Source organism: Synchiropus splendidus, chromosome 16, assembly GCF_027744825.2.
Source record: "Synchiropus splendidus isolate RoL2022-P1 chromosome 16, RoL_Sspl_1.0, whole genome shotgun sequence".
Lineage (NCBI taxonomy): Eukaryota > Metazoa > Chordata > Actinopteri > Syngnathiformes > Callionymidae > Synchiropus > Synchiropus splendidus.
Window position 1 is genome coordinate 7,100,918 of NC_071349.1, and position 16,982 is coordinate 7,117,899.

Sequence of the window (16,982 nt, forward strand, 5' to 3'; positions counted from 1 at the left end):
ACATGTGGTGTTTGTGTCGGAAGGCCTAAAGACTTTTTGTTAAGATTTACGATGTGCAAATCATGGAACCAGAATGTGAAAGAGGAACGGGTTAGCTAAGTTGAGCCGGGTTCCAGAGCTTTGGCTTCATGTAAACAATGAAATTGAGAAATGAGAGCCGAAAAATCTCTTTGCTAAAGATGAATATTCACGTTCAATGTTTTAAAACAAAGTGGAAACTTTGAAAAAAAAGAGCAAAAACATCATGGATGTGGACATAATGATGATTGTTTTCAGCGTGTTTTTAATGGAAAATTCCCAAAAGAAACCAGGGGGCTCTGCCACGGGTTCAAAAGTTAGCGGAAACCCTGGGGTCACATAAATGAATTTCCATGATGACTTTATAACGGCATTTGAATACTGAATGTTATAATAGAAGTTACAATGCAGCGTTGGAACAAACCCCAATGATATGTCCTGGACTTACTCTGGATATTTACGGTAATGTTCCAAAGTAAAGCTAACATGTGTTCTGTTGAAATGATATCACAGTTGTAAACTGTCTAGAATTGAGTTTACAAACGTATAAAATTCATTTGTTTCTGCACTTTAAAAATGAGCTCCGGACTAGCTCACTGCACGCTGCATTTTAAATCTCAAACTATCAGTGAGGGTCCCATAAAAGTGTGTGCTTCCGTGCTTGTGTGTATTTATTCTAATCCATTTCTTGTGTTGGTAGTAATAACAAGACCTAATATCAGACTTCATTACACAAGATGTGGAGTTGCTCCGGTGCACGATCACCCAAACTGAACATTACGCACGCTGCTGGGGGGTTTGGGCTGTGAGAAAGAATCACAGTGGGGAGCGAGCGGGGGAGTGTATGTTAAGTCTGCGCGGAGAGACTGGTGTCGGCACATGACAGCATACAGTCACTTGCACACCGAATACATCCCTGGCTCTGTTTAGTGATGAAATCCTCTGGCGTATTACATATGGGAAAGCGAGCGCGCGGATAGCAATCACAGCGTAGCACCACAGAACGTAATTAGTTCAAATAGAATTAGTTGTTGGCGTCGGCTATGGCCATGGGAACTGCGCTGCTGAAATTTCTAATTATCTGGCGCTGGCTTTTAAAAGCAACCCCACCACATTGGCGATGTGCAGACGGTGGAATCTAGCTCACAGTAATGAGTTCGGAGGAGGAGGTTTAATTCTGAACTCTCAGATGAGGCTTCTGAACCTCACCTGCAGGAAAGCATTTCAAAGAGGAGCCAAACGTTTCGACAAATAAAGATCTGGGCTGTGGAGTACAAGACTGGAGCCACGAGAGAACACGCACCTTTCTTTTCAGAGGAGACAAAGCGACATGAGGAAGTCTTGCCGCGATAAATGGAACATCTATTGATGACCTGTGTAACAGGCGGAGAGATGTTTTTGGTGGAAGTGATGGCTTCGGAAGGTAGCGAGGCCCTCGGTTATTGCTTTGTCCTACACATACTGGAGCTCTTCTGTCAGAGTTTCTGCTGCTTTCATCATTTCCTTTGAAAGCTCTTTTTTTCCTTTGTAGATGTTTTCATGAGGGCTTACCTGGAATTGATAAATCTGGTGCTAAACTTAAAACAGTAGCTGGTATTTTTGTGATGGTACAGCAGCAGGACTCTCTGAGTTTGACCGCCCGATATAAGACACAAAGCTATTGATGTCATTCAACACATCATTTCCGAGACAATTGACAGCAATGTAAAAGTCATTCCAGCTAATTTTAGATGTCCCAGTACCAACTGCAAGATGCCCTCTCCCGCTCTTGGTGAGCTGCCTCAGCAGTGGGGATTTGGGTGATGTAAGACGCGGCTCACAGTCACTCACCATGCATTGCTCGGAGACCTCGTCACAGCCAAACATGCTGGGTTGTTGCCAAGGCAACGTGCGCGCAAGTCGATCGCAGAGATTTCCCTGGGACTCGAAATGGTGTGAGTGTGTTTGTCTGCTGGGAGCTAGCTCTAGAAGTGTGCAGACACTGTATTGCCGACGTTTAACATCACAGTGCCAGTTAGTAAAGTTATGGTATAAGTATTGTGACGCTCCATTTATAACCAACACAATAGTGATGTACTTTTCAAATGTAATGTTAATCATAGTCGAGTGTTTTTCATATTTCTGAGTGTATTTTTCATAAATTCATAATATTTTGAATGCATTTAATCTAAAATCAGGATAATTTTTAAATAAATCAATGCTGTTTAATAAATTTTTTTTTTTTACCATACCATACATAAGTATATGTATATATATGGTATGGTATGGTATGGTATATATATATATATCTATACCATACCATATATACCCTGTATATATATATATATATATATATATATATATATATATATATATATATATATATATATATATATATATATATATATATATATATATATATATGGTCAAAAAATATATTTATTTATTTATTTACAAGAAGAAAATATATGGCATCATTTTATCATGTGAACATGTTTTCATAAAAACGACATATTTGCATCATAATAAAAATGTAGTTTCAGACGACAAGAGAAAAACTGCTTCGCCTCAATGTGGTAGCTACACGTTTGTTCACGTGGTAATGCTCTGTGGTGATGACTGCTCTCACTCTGACTTCTTCTGTACTCAGGCTTGTTTGGCTCATCTGGGCCACCGTACAACATGGAAGTCAATATGACATCCATTATAATAAGTAGAGCATCACTATTATATATGTTGACTGTGTGTGGGGGCGTGTTTGCGGGTGGTCCTGACTATCAGACTCCCCATTAAGCCTCACATTCTTTGATTCCCTCTGTCTGTTGTAGCTTGCGCTGGCTGTACACCTTTCTATACAGTTCCATCCTTGTGTACACACACTGATGCATTATCCCAGTTGATTTCGCTGCCTGCTTATAATGCATTCATGACTGTAATCCAGCTCAGAAGACAAGCACAGGCACATATCTCCCCCGATGGTGTTGAATAAGCTGCCTTTTCCAGCCTTCAGCAACTTGGCCTGGAACTCGTATGGAGTGTAAAGCACATCACGCTGTCTTTTCCATCAAACGTGTGAGAGTCAGTTTGGGCTTCTCATCGAGACATGTGAAAGAATGTATGAAAATGTGCTCGGAGTGATGAGAGCGAACAAACATACCAGCAGATTTTCTTTTTAAAAAAGTGAGGGAGAGAAGAAGGAGGAGGCGCCTTCAGGATGACGTGGGACCTGCAACTGTTCAGGAAGCGCCACCAAATCTGAACATAATTTCCTGTAATGTCAAAGTTGACAGGCAGAGAGGAAAGGGAACTTCAAGGAAACATTAGTTTTTTGACGTGGAAAGAGGAACAGAGGAAGGAGAAACAGGACCATTGGTTAAGGCTCCGTTAGTCTTATCTCATCGTAGGCGTGTGACAGCTGTGTCGTAAGGTATCAACTGAATTCACAGTTTAAAGGTCAAACTACTTTTATGGTTCTAAAAGAGGCGCAGCATCTGTCTCGATCAAGAATTCATGGGTGTGTATGAAAAATTCAGGGGCCGTCAGCAACCCTGCTTTTTTTGAGGAATGTAAAAACAACAGTGCTCTTCTAACATCAGAAGCTAACCTCCAGCACGGGTTTCAAATCGGAGATTGTGGTTCTCAATCTGAAGATTGTCCTGACGTGGTAGAAACAGGAACCACACAGACAATACGGACACATTCTCACTCCTACGGCATCAAATATTGGCCATTTTTAGATACACTTTTGTGCAGAGTGACACGGAAGTCTGTTGTCTGCGCTGAATGTTAGCATTGCGACAATTCCAGACGCTGTTGGCAGCTTGTCAAAAGAGAGACGTGTTTAGAGTTAGCCGTGCGGTGGCGCTCCTTTCATTCTGTCAGTTTTAGGTCAGTTGTACTTTACGAAAGGGAAAATTACATACCACCTTGTACACCCGGCAAAACAATTGGTGATTGGTCAATGAAACGCCACGTGGGCATTTCTGTCACGACACAGCTGGACCTCTCTCCCACAATCTGACCTCTAGCTCTACATTCATAGTCTTGTTTAACTAAACTAAAAGCCCCATATGACCCACATGGCCTGTCATATTTATTAGCCGACAGCCACAGCTGAATGAGAAGCGAAGCTCACATGAAAGGCGTAATTACTGGTCTCAGCAGTTTTGTGTTTCATTCCAAAGATGCAAAACAAGGATGTAATAATTTAGGTCAGTGTGTCAGGACCTCAGCCAGTTGGCGGGAGGATGCTTTGAAAGCGTCTGCCAGCTTTTTAATGTGATGCCTTCAAGATTACAGTCATACATAGATAAAGTGTGAAAAGACGATAAAAGAACCTAACGGAAATGGAGAGTTCTCTCTGCTTTCTTAAATTCTCCCTTCCATGTTTGACACCCACTTCCGATTCAACACTTCCAACCCCCGGCTCACGCACTGTCAAGATTGCGAACAGATTGCAGTTTTTCATTTATATATTGAAGACAAAGGAGTGCAGATTAGTGAAGTGAATAAGGGGCTGGTGAGATAGCAAATGACTGCAGGGCCTCTTTGTCTTGTTATGATGATCCCGTCTACACATTTTCTGGAGCAATAAAAGCATATCTCAAACCAAACACACAACATGAGCGACACAAATGCCCACCGACTTGCTTGCTCCGTCAGGTTAGGGGTTAGAATATTGTAAAGATTTATGGGTGTGAACCTCAGCACACCAGGATCCTGTTAGATATAATCTAGGAAAGGGGAAGTGGCACCAGCGTCTCATCCATGATGCTTTATGGAGCATGTATCAATGGGAAGCATTCATTTCTTATGGACTTTTCAACAGGCTTAAAAATAAAAAGGAAGTGTAGCACGTTAAACACTATATTGTTCTAGCTGAGTTCAGGATCTTAATGAGACACCTGTGATAATAAACCAGGGGTCCGAGGCAACTGGAAATACCCATCATGTCTTGTCTCAGATATCAGACCTGCTGACTAAATCCTTTGTGATGATACGTTGACAATAATGACATATAACTGTCTACATGATCGTCTGCGTAACAACGTCTTGGACTTGATCTAGTCCCTTTCTTTCTAAGTAACATTTTTCTGGCGTTATTTCAGTGCCGTTGTTGATGTCAGCACTCTGCGTTGTACGTCCTGGGGATTGGCCACGCGTTTACGACTAGTTTTGTGTCCAGCCTGATGTAAAAACAATCTGTAGTAGTAGTTCTCAACTCACCATCACCCCTCAATGACAAGCGGTGACCCAAATGAAGACACAAAAAGTAATCGAAACATATATAGTAATGGCAAAATTGTACATTTTGATCATCATCTTTAACACATAAAAAGGTTTGGGATAGGTTTGGGGTTTCCCGCTCACAACCCTGAAATCTTTTCCTGTCATGTTGCTACAGACGTGCATATCTCAGATGAGGGCCACAGGTATAATTCCACAGAGTTATAAGTCCCACGCATAAACTCGTGTGACAACTTAGGTCAGCGGAATTGCCTGCTTTTCTCTATGCAAATAGGGCTGTGTATTGGCAGGTGTCTTGCGATACGGTACGTATCACCATCCAGTGATGCGATACATTGCGAACTGAGTTCATACCGAACAAAAAATGTTCTCAGTCCAGTTTGACTTTCAGTTAAGTTTTGCAGTGGAGAGGAATGGACTGCTCCCTTAATCAAAATGTTATAAGTATTAAATACATCACAAATGCAGCAAGTATTTGTGTGGTAAATATTAATATAGCTGACTTAAGACAATATCACACAGTCCCAATATTTGAGCATGTGGATATTTTCTAAATGCAAGAAGGGCACTTGCTGTAATGTAAGCATTGGTCTGTTTGGTTTATAGAATGTGGGAGTCTGAATAGACTTCACTCCACGCAAAATAAAAATTTAAAAAACCCTTCCAAAATAAAGCCCAGGTGACGGCATGCAACCTGCTAAAAGCTGCTTTGCGACAGACTTTTGGACCAGGACCCAACAGTTGAGAATCACTGGTGCATGCAACTGTTTGTGTAGCTACGTTCTGAATGTGTGTGAGTGCTTTGCTAGTTAATGTACAGATAAAGGTGCATTAAATACCGGAGTGCTTTTTTTCTGTTGGTACTGTGGTGACGGAGCAGGTTGTCCGTCTGATCCTTGCGCCGTCCCTGCGAGTCACTGCTTAACGTTGTGTACAATCCAAGTAAAAGCAAATATGTGTTCCAGCCTCCGAGGTTATGTTTTCCTGCTGTTTTCCCCGGGTTTACGATGCATTACTTTCACTTACCAGCGCGGCGTTTTCTATATTTCCAATCTCAAAGAGTGGTTTCCATTAAATGAGAGGCTTGTAAAAGCTCTCTTCCCTGTCTTTCCTAACATCATCCTGTGGGCTATTGACTTTGGAGAGTTGGATGGGTAATTTACGACATCGATTGAGCCTGGGCAAGGGGGTCCCTCACCGGTGGAGAGAGCGAGGGCCACTTGGAAGCACTTAGGGGCCCCCTGATGCTGGGGTTGTCTCTCGGGTTAATGCAGCCAGCACTACTAGCTTTGACGGATGGCCCTGAAGCCCCCCATAAATCAGTTGTCGGATCAGGACGGGTGTGGCTGCGGAGCCGAGCACTTCCTCTAAAAAGGGCCCCAGTCAGAATGCAACCACAAGCCCACGCCCACGCCCACGGGAACGTGCACTTTTAGAGCACCTCACAATTAAAGAACACATTATGAGGAGTGGATCAGGAGGCGCGGGGAAGAAAGGAGGACAGTGATGTGGAAAGGCTGAGTAATTAAAGTTCCTCTCTGGCTACAGAATAGATGAAGTTTCAGGATCAATTAATTAGCAGGCTAGCTTACGCATGTCAATGGCTCTAATAGCCTCCTCTCATTTGTAACTTTTATTGCCCTTCTACCGTGGAGTGGCTCTTAGCCAATCGTCCGCCACGTGGAGATGATGCAGCATGTCATTAAAGGCAACGACAGAGAGAGAAAACACCCTTTTAATTTCAGTGATTCGCCGAGATGGAGCTATCAATTCATCTGTGAGTCGGAGGAGACGAAAACAATCACTGAGAGAGTCAATAAATTATTGCTCACCGAAGTAAAGATGAGCCATAAAAAACTGAAATAAATATGTCGGCTGGTTATCAAATGGTGAAACAGCGGTTGGCATGGGAGCCTGTGCATCACCAGAAACAACATTAGTCAAGTATGAGCCAAAAAATATTTCTTTGATAATGGAATCCATATTATGCTTTTCTATTATTTAACTTGACTGAAACTGATTGTTGTGTAGCTCATCGTAAACTTTTGAAAAAACAAAAAATTTTAATGCGCATATTTTCTCTTAGTTTACTTGATTTATTTTTTTTTTTATCACTGGAAAAACTATTTAGTGGTTCACTACTGAGCAAAGGCTGTTGTTTTTAATACAATTATATGTTGAATGTAGTGAATAAGGATGGGCGATATGAGCAAAAAAACAGTTAAATACATGATCATTCTATTCCATGTGTTGGACACTAAAGTCTCTCTTGAAGCTGTTTTATGATTAAACTTATTAGTGGAGTTTGTCTCCAACATCATTATTTGTTTATGTTTAAATATGTGTAGAGATGAGAAATTCAATGTTTCACGTCTCTGTAGAAGCCGCTGGTGTCTGACAGTCTGCTCTGCCTGTTCTATTTCAGTTAAATTGAGCCGTCTATCTGCTGTATCTCACGTCTCTGAACAGTTGACTTGAACTATGGACCAGTCTGGACACATTTCCTTGATGTTATTGAAGAAATATTAGAAATCATGTGAATAAATGATCATTTAGTCATATTCTATTCTCCAAATCATAATACAAACTGTCAGTTTTGTGAAAAACTTTTTCACGATTCTCTCTCCTAAAATGGTTGTTTTTCATTGCCTTAATGAAGATTTCACTAATACTTTGACTGCTTTAGAATTTGTTGATGGTCCCTAACTGATGCTACTACTACCACTACCTAATGGGGACGCAGAAGAGGACGTAGCCGCCAATACCGGAGTGGAGCTCCGTCCAATATCCAACTATTTTCACCATGGTGTTTCGCCAAGGCACCAGTGCAGCAGGAGACCTGCATGTGTTGATGTGAACCAAGGCAGACGACCGCGTCAAAGAACCTATGAGGACCACTCCATCTCATAAAATAAACACAGATCCAGAGACTCAGAGTCGACCAGTGTCATGAACAAAGGTTCCCTGGATTAAAAAATACGTTTAAAACTGCGATCGTGAACCAAAGTACACCACACTCTCCACAAGTGTCACGCGCCGGTGTTGCCTGTCAAACACCTCGGAGCTGGAGTCCAATGCAGCCGGTGTGCTGTGTGTTTATCGAATTTATCGTGAGAAGAATTGTCATTGTGGAGATTGTGTTTGGTGGTATATTGTGTACGATGACTTATCGCCCAGCTCTAGTGGTGAATAATATGCATTATTAATATGAATTAATAAGCAGTTTTCTGGAGTGAGGGAAGACTTTATATTGACCTCTACCACAGTGATGTGAAACTGTGGGGCGAAAAGGAGCTATCAGACTTGAACACTGATTTCCTGATAACTTGAATATAATTTATTTTAGTCCGACATGCATCACACGCCTTTAGTCTGCATGAGCTGAATTACAAAGATCTGCCTGCGTTATCTGTTGCTACAAACTCCTGCGGATGAAGTAATGTCGGGAAAGTAATATAATTTGGTGTTGAACGCAGGCAAGTGGTGTAAAACGTCATGACTGGTGTGTTTTCTGAAGGATCCAGCCTCGCCGCTCTGCTCTGTCTGCATGTGTCTGTTGATAAGATAAAAGAGCGCAGATAAAAGTGAAATGAAATAGTGGGAGCGTGGAGGAGGCGCGGGGGGAAGAAAGGGATGCTTTATGCCTTCGCTGAGTTACAAGGAGATTAGTTGCTGCTTTAATTGTCTCTCAGAGAATTCAGCAGAATTTAAATCCAGATTGGAGATTGGTTTTTAGCTCAGGTCAAGTCTGCCGCGGCATCTCCGTTTCTGATTCGTCTGAGATGCTGTCATGCTGATGTGGCCAACCATGTGAATACAAGGAGGGTTTTTTTTCCATTCAGATTAGATTTTTGTAAAAATAGACAGTGGATGAGTCTAAAAATGTTGTGAAGCCTGTATTATTCATAAATAAATAGCACCCTTTTGAGCTCTTCTTTTTCTTATGTGCCATTTAAAACCTCTCATTTAAATGTCACCATATAAAGGTGAATGTTTCTGCAATTATAGTGCTGTTTTTAAAAATGTGTTTGGGTAAATCTGAATTGTATGTTAAAACCTTAAAAAAAACCCTCATGTTTGTACTATACACATATTTTTGGTGAATATGAGGTATAATTACATTATTTGATGAAGTAACACTTACATGTTTAATTTAATATTTCGTCAAAGTAAATCAGTTCATTTATCTGTATGTTATCTTGCATATTTATTTATTTTACTTTTAGAAACCAAGTATATAAATAATAATTCTGGTCATACAGTATGTGAACTTAAGGATTTTTTTCAATTTCTCACATTTTTTTAAATAAACTATAATGTTACACAGATTGGTTCAGCATCCAAGTCAGACATCATCTTTAGTGTTCATGAGTACCATATATATTATTCCATGAGAGGCTCAGATGAAACAGACATATCAGCAAAATGAATTTCTTTCAAAGATCAATAGACACGCATGTAAACAAACATATTGGAAAACAACAAGGTGATCGCCTGACTGGCACGCTCGCTCTGCAAGCCCGCGGTCGGTCCAGTGAAGTAAATGTATTCTTTCTGTGTTCAGAGGTGACTGACATGACTCCTACGCTGGTTCAAGTCACAGCTAGTGGTGCGTTTTCTTTCACAAAATGCTGTGCCTTGCTGCATAATGTGTTTTTGACATCACTGCATGTCAACTCGCTGGGCAGTAGCAATAACTATAGAGTTGGAAGTTGTAAAGTTGTTCCCGTAAAGTATCCAGTGTCACATCTGCTATGACACGTGATGTAATTCCCCTTTAACTGGACTGAAATCCTGCTAAATAAGCAGCTGCTCCGTTTTCTGCCTTCATTCTTTGACCCTTCATGAGTCACATTTCCTTCTGCCTCCCTGTTCCTCCCTCCAGGCCTCAGTCTGGGGTCAGAAGTTTACTGGGGGAATAGCATTTGGCCCTGTGGCAGTGAGCCCAGAGAATCTCTTGCAAAATGTAACTAAATAAATAAATAAACTCAGCATCCACACAAGCAATAGAGAGAGCATTAACCTGCACCTCCAAATGTCTCCATTATGGCTCAGACTGGAAACACTCGGACACTGCAGCCAGCTGGCACTAACAGTGCGTCCGACTGGCCGACTCTTAGCTGTTTGTCCGCTTTCCATCAACTGATGTGAGTGGGAAACAAGAGGCAGGAGGAGAGGGGACGAGTCGAGGCCAGAAAGACACAGTTCAAAAACAGCTTTTGAGAGTGCAGGGTGAAAAAATGATGATACAGTATATGTGTGAATAAAGTGAGTTCATGAACTGACATCACTAAAGATGAATTAACATCCATTATGTCAGCCACTGTTAAATTATTCATAATATTGGTAACAGAAGAAAAAATGTATTCTTTATACATGTGAATGTTACATGAATGCAAATACGCAAATTATTGGTTAAAAAAACATTAAACAGAATTGAAAATAATTTTTGATAGAATAAGATAAATAAACAAACACTTTGTGAATTAATATTATGCTGAAATAGTTGTGTATTTATGTTAAAATAGATAATATTTAACTTTTTTTAAAAGTAGTAGTTATTATGTATTTTTCAACTGGAGAAAAAATGTGAAGTAAATCAAAGTTCTTTGAAAATATGAACAAAATAATCCTCTGCAGGGGCTGATGTGGGGTCTTTATGATGCGGTTTGAGTTTAGTGACCCAGATGTTCCAGATTCGTACAGGTTAACTACGGCATAACAAACGCCGCTCACTCGCTAGCAAGCCAAGCGGTAGCAGTCTGCTGGGTCAATAGCTCTGACATGATCTGTGTTTATCAGTCTATATCGATGAGACACAAAGAACAGCTGTGTAACTCACTTTGGGGGGGGGATAGGCAGCAGAACAAGATGAGCTCTCCCTTCCTACAAACAAGCTCAAGCTCACATCCTTCCCAGCGCTCATTCATCAGCTCCTGGTTCTTTGACCTCCGAGCGTAGGGCAGAGGAGGAGCAGGGAATTAGAGATCAGAGTGAGGTATGCAGGGATGAGAGTCCCGTCACCTTGGAGAGCGATGAGGACGACGAGGAGCGCGCTGACGCGTCCCCACTTCTCTGTGCTTTATGTTTAATCATGAGCCTGTTGATGCTGATCCTCCGCATTTCATTAAGAGACTCACCTTCGCCTGCCGCTCGCCGCCGCGCGCCACTCTCCAGAAGAGCAGACGTGATCTTATCGGCACGCCGAGCCGGAAATCGCCCGCTGATTTGTTTTGCTTTGCAGTACAGTGATAAACATCGTCCGGGCAAGTCAAACCTGCGGAGGTGAATTTATACAGTCATCGATTCTTGTAGAAGAATAATAGTCATGTGAAAACCATATATTTACCTTTAGTAAAATTTCATTTCATTCAAGATTTATACATAAAGATTGATATTCTGGTGGGCAAAAGAACCAACCTCTGAATTTACCATATTCCCATCTCACAAGTGTAGTAACAAAAAGAGCAAAATGGCTGATGGGCGATAAATCAGCTGCTGCCCCTGCAACCTGACTACATCATGAAAATGGAGAACCATAAGTTACAGTTTAAAATACCGACATACATCCATGTATTTTTTAGTTCTTGCAGATTTATTTGCCAAGCAGTGCAGTCTTTTTCTGCATCTTATTTCAGGAAAACAAACAGGAATTAAGTGTGGCTCTCTGTGTTTGCTGAAAATAGGGTGTTGAACCAAACAGGGATTTGGAGGACTCGGTGGAAAAGACGGAGCTTATCCTTGCTGTACAGACGCGTTTACACTGTTGTTTCTCTTTTACCAACGTGGAAATTTGAATTAAACTTGACCGAAATAGCAACATTTGTTTCAGTTTATGTTGCTTGACATGCCTTTCTCGTCAACTCTAGTGCCCTATAATGATATTTCTGCGACTGAGTTTTCCAAAATAATCTTTCATCATTGATCTTGAGTGTGACAGCAAGAAAATTGCCTGAATTTGATGAATTTCTTGAGCAGGTGTGTAAATAAAACTTCACTGTCACAGGTCAAAAAAAAAAAAAACTTATTTTGAATCACAATTTTTCTAAACAGAAAAGTTGATGTTGCAGCTGCCACAGCTGTCGGAGCTATTTTGATATAGCCATGCACCCTTTCATTGTGTTGACTGACAGTTCTGTCACCACTGCCAATTCTGCCTCTCTGTTTTCCTGCTGTGCTCCCTTTGCGGAAAGTTTCCTTTTGATTAGCCACCTTTATGTTTGGTGGCGCTGTACTGACACTGATGTTCGACAGAAATTGCACTGTGTTTACTGTTTCATTACCGAAGACGAGTGCGTGCTCACTCCTGTCGACAGCTTCTATAATGTCCTCGGTGAAGATCTTGTTTCTTTATAAAGTCTGCCATGTTTTCAACTGTGATGCAGAGGAACCTCTGACTCCACAACCCCGAGGAGGCCTCCACTGTGACCATGTGGTCAGCATGTGTGAATCTAGAAATGTGGACTCAACTTGTTGCCAGGGAAAAGTCTTGAGCAACGCAATGTTTGTGAGCCATCCGGGGTTGAACGCACCGTGTGTACAGTGTGGAGAATTTCTCCTCAACTTATGGTCTTCAAATGGACGATTGAATGTTAGCATTAGCTTCAAACGTCAAACTTAGCTTCAACCCAAACCAATGGTTTTAAACATTATTTTAATTTTAAATTGCAACAACAATTCGATTTTTAAGTGAAATAGACACAGCAAACACAAAAAGCAACATCACTTTTTAAAAATATGGTTGTTCACCTTGCTGAGTCATGTTGCATGTGCTATACGCTAACTGAGTCCAGCTGGATTCCCAAAGCATTTTAAACAGGTTTTCTTCTTGAAACACCTTTTGAAAGCTGAAATGCTGTCATATAATGGAAGATCTCTTTGAATTAGCTGCTTGCTAGCATTCTCACTTGTGGTATGGTTGTGTTGAGCAACAATGGAATTGTGGTTGACGCTTGGGATACTGTTTTTAATCAGGTTCTGTGTCTTCATCTCTTGTTTATCTATTTAAGGTCATCTTTCCAATTCAAATATGAGCTCTTGTTATTGCTTGGTTCTTTAGCACGGCTCTTTCGCAGGAGAGGAGTCCACTTTACTGGGATTTCACCCTGAAGGCTGGAAGTGTTTCCCTGTTTTTTCAGCTGTTTTTGTCAGCATGAAGTTGTTAGATCTTTATAATCTCCATATCTCTTAGATGATACTGCGTTGTTGTACTGAAGTCTGAGTCAATGGTTAGCCACTGGAAACAGGTGCAATCGTCAGTCCTAGTGTGTGACAAATCCTAAGGTCAAGTTTCGGGACAAACAAGAGAGAGGAGCCTGCTGTGCCGAAGTCATGTTAGCGTCCTCTTCCTCCTTTCAGTATTGGATACATAGTAGTCCTTCACCAGACGACATTTCGACTTTGTTGTCTGGCCATTTTTTTAGCCAGGTAGTCCCGGCCCTTACTTAGTGGCACCCTGCTGTGGTTTCCATGAGGACAGAACACTAGTTAATGCACACCTCCAGCCTGTGTTTCCCAAGTCCAAACCTTCAGAAAGCGTTTGGGATAATCATTGATTCTCATTTGTCTTGAAGGGTGTTTGGAATGTAACCCGATGAGTGGGGGACTGAAGAAGAAGGTGGGTTACCGTGTTATACAGGGTTTCCACCGGGATCTTTTGAAGCCGCCGCACCTCCCGAACCTCCTCTCCTTCCAGTTGCCGTCTGGTTCTTTTCAGAAACACCCAGCTCGGGGCGTTAGACTTGTTGTCTGGCTATGTTCTCAGATTAATGATCTTGTGTTTTAGGGAAAGGACTCTATAATTGATTGCTGAACACTCTCACCTTCTGCAGATTTTAATTGGCTTGTAATGTAGTCTGTCTACGAGCAGAACCCTTGATCTTCACGTGTGATCTCCTCTCTTGTCGGTGATGCAAGACTGGAGGTACCTGATGATCTATTGAGACTCTTTCATGACTCCATCCTCTCTCCATCTGTCTTCATACTATTTCACATTCTCCGTGCTTCCCTTTCATTCCCTGCTTTTCTCTTCACATATCTCTCTGTCTGAACCGACGTCTTTTATCAGTCGCTCCGTCTTTATCACGCACATCACTTTCCCCGTCCGTCTCTGCCTGTGAACCTCCTCAAAATCCCCCCCTCCCTCCTTCTCGTCTGCCTATCGCTCCATCTTTTTTCTCTGCTGCCACACTGTACACGACTTATTTGTGTTATTTCGCCCGGCGTGAGGCGGACGCCTGGCGGGGTGTGAGTGTTGGAGGCCTGGCTGGTGTTGCGCTCTGGTTGGATGAACCCATCTGTCAATCAAGACGAGTGACCTGTGCTTTCGGTCACCACCCAGCCGTGTCAGTGGTTTGACGGAAACTTCCCGTCTGTTGCTCAACAGCCCGATTGAGTTATAAGCCTGGCTGTGTGGGAAGCAAAACTGCTGATTTGTCCAACACAAACCTAAGGTTGTCAAGGCCGTTCATATTTGTTGAGGAAGTTATTGTCCGCCTTCACACTTTCCTGTTGTGATGGATTCCTGATTGAGTTTGTTTGTCTGTTTGCAGCTCTGAACGCTGCCGAGCCTTTTGTTTTCATCACACTGTTTCTGCAGTTTATGGTGAATTATTTGCTTCACAGGGCGTCTATTCTGCGCCATTTCTCACCGCCGCACTTCACATCTGTTGTCATTTCATTACAGACATTTATTTGACACCGTGTGCCTGCCAAGACGCCGGGGATAAATCACACCGTTATTTTGTCTGCTTCCACACACCTAAGTGGAGGGAAAAAAAGCAGAAAATTGTCTTATTTGCTGCGACTAGCCATTATTTTTATTGGTAGCAGCAGCACAGCGGGTCTGTTTATAGCAGGCAGGTCTGTGTGAACTGCTGTGCATATACATCCAGCCGACGGTCAGACAGTATCTTTATGTTCCAGCTATTGTTTCTTTGAAACTCTTCTTTGGCGAAAAGCTTATTTTTTACTTTTTTTGTCATGAATGAATGAGACACTCTATTCCTTCCATCCTAATTCATGGTCGAGTCAAGGGGGCAGCACCAAGTAAAAAGACTTCCCTCTCTGTTGAAACATCCAACAAGATCATGGAGCTGGGTCCCTGAGTTCTGGGTCTACCTCGGGGCCTCCTCCTTGTTGGACACCTCATTCAGCAGGCATCCAGAAGACATCCTTTGAGTCTCATCTAGCAGACTGAGCCTCCATCACTTGTTTCTCTTTTTACCTCCTCGCCACAGGAGAGAGCTGTTGCAGTGCACTATGGGACTGCTATGAGTGGACTTGGTGCATGATATATCTGCTTTGCTGTCATCAAGAAATCACAAACTTCCAATGAAGCTTATGCTCAATATGGACTCTCTATTTGACAAGTGACTCGTGTTGTTGCAGTATTCATCGTTACGAAATACAGCTCCTCATATCCTTATTCGATATAATATTCTTTTATCATTGTGATGTTTTATACTGCTCAGAATAGACACTGACCAATAATAAGTGACTGCAGAATGTTATAAATGCAATTCCCCTAAAATACAAGTGAGATGCGAAAACACACAGTTGAGCTTTTGATTCACCATCCACCGCAGATTTGAGGATGTGTGTCTCTCCGTTCTTCCTCATCCCGCGTGTGTCTGTCCGTATTGATCCGTGCTCCTCTTTTTCTGCCCGTACGCATCAGTCTGCCCTTCATTGTATTTGAGAAAACAACCCACCCACGGTTGTCTGGTCCGGATCTCCATGGCGACCTAATCCTCAACAATCCCTGAATGGGGGTGATCTGCTTCAACCTCACTGTTTTAATCCAGTGTCAGAACAAATGCCAGGAAAACATCGCCTTTGTAATCGTGGATATTTGGGGCTGAACAAAGTCATCAGTGGAGACTTTATGATGAAGTATTTTCATCGGATCAGGGGTGTGCAGGAGCACAACAAGGCCACGTTTTTCAGTTTTGCCAGATGATCAGAATTTTCACCTCCATAACTTCGGATTTAAGCCTCCATTAGTTTCTGATGTAGAAAAGTCATGTCAATCATGTGGAGAACTGTTCAGATATGGTTCTGAATTTGTGGCTGATTATGATGTAGGAATCTTGAGTTGAACTGGATGACAAAGCTCCTTTATTAGAGGGTCAATCTACTATGGTCACAAGTTTTTAGCTAGAGATAGAAGCCAGGAGAGACTCATAGCTGAGACACTGCTATGAGTCTGTTCTGGACAACTAGGCGCAAGGTAGGGGTGAAAGAAAATATCATGATACTTGGCGTCGCAATAATGTGTCAATATTTAAAGCCCACTAAATCGATTTATATTAAATAATGGCGTGGATATTTGTGTTTGTGTTAGTTTGTGGTTTTGACTTCATTGACTTTCCAAGCACTGGTCGGCAGCGAGGAATTCCACTTCCCCTATCAGTACATTCAGTCAACGTCTTCTGAGTCTTCAAGCCCAGTGTAGGTACCAACTGTCACCATGTGATGACATCACATCACAACAGGACCTCCGAGTTAAATCAAGCTTGTTCGCTAACTCACATTTTCAGACAAGGAAGTAGGACCTGATCGACAAATGTCATCTTTTGCTAACGTAAATGTTTCGCATTCGCCATACCAGTGCAGCATACCGCAAACGTGGAGTGAATGGATGCCACTCAGACACTGAATTATTTATGTATTTATTTTGTTAAATATTAAATATTGCAATACATCGCCAAACTTCCAGTACTGTGATTAAAGCGAGG

At 41.9% G+C, this 16,982-nt stretch overlaps 1 protein-coding gene across 2 annotated transcripts in view; it reads left to right on the forward strand.

The window, feature by feature from the left end:
- The window catches only part of arid1b (AT rich interactive domain 1B (SWI1-like)), a 174,162-nt gene that overhangs the window by 35,257 nt on the left and 121,923 nt on the right, over positions 1 to 16,982 (forward strand). The gene's annotated exons all lie outside the window — the stretch shown is intronic.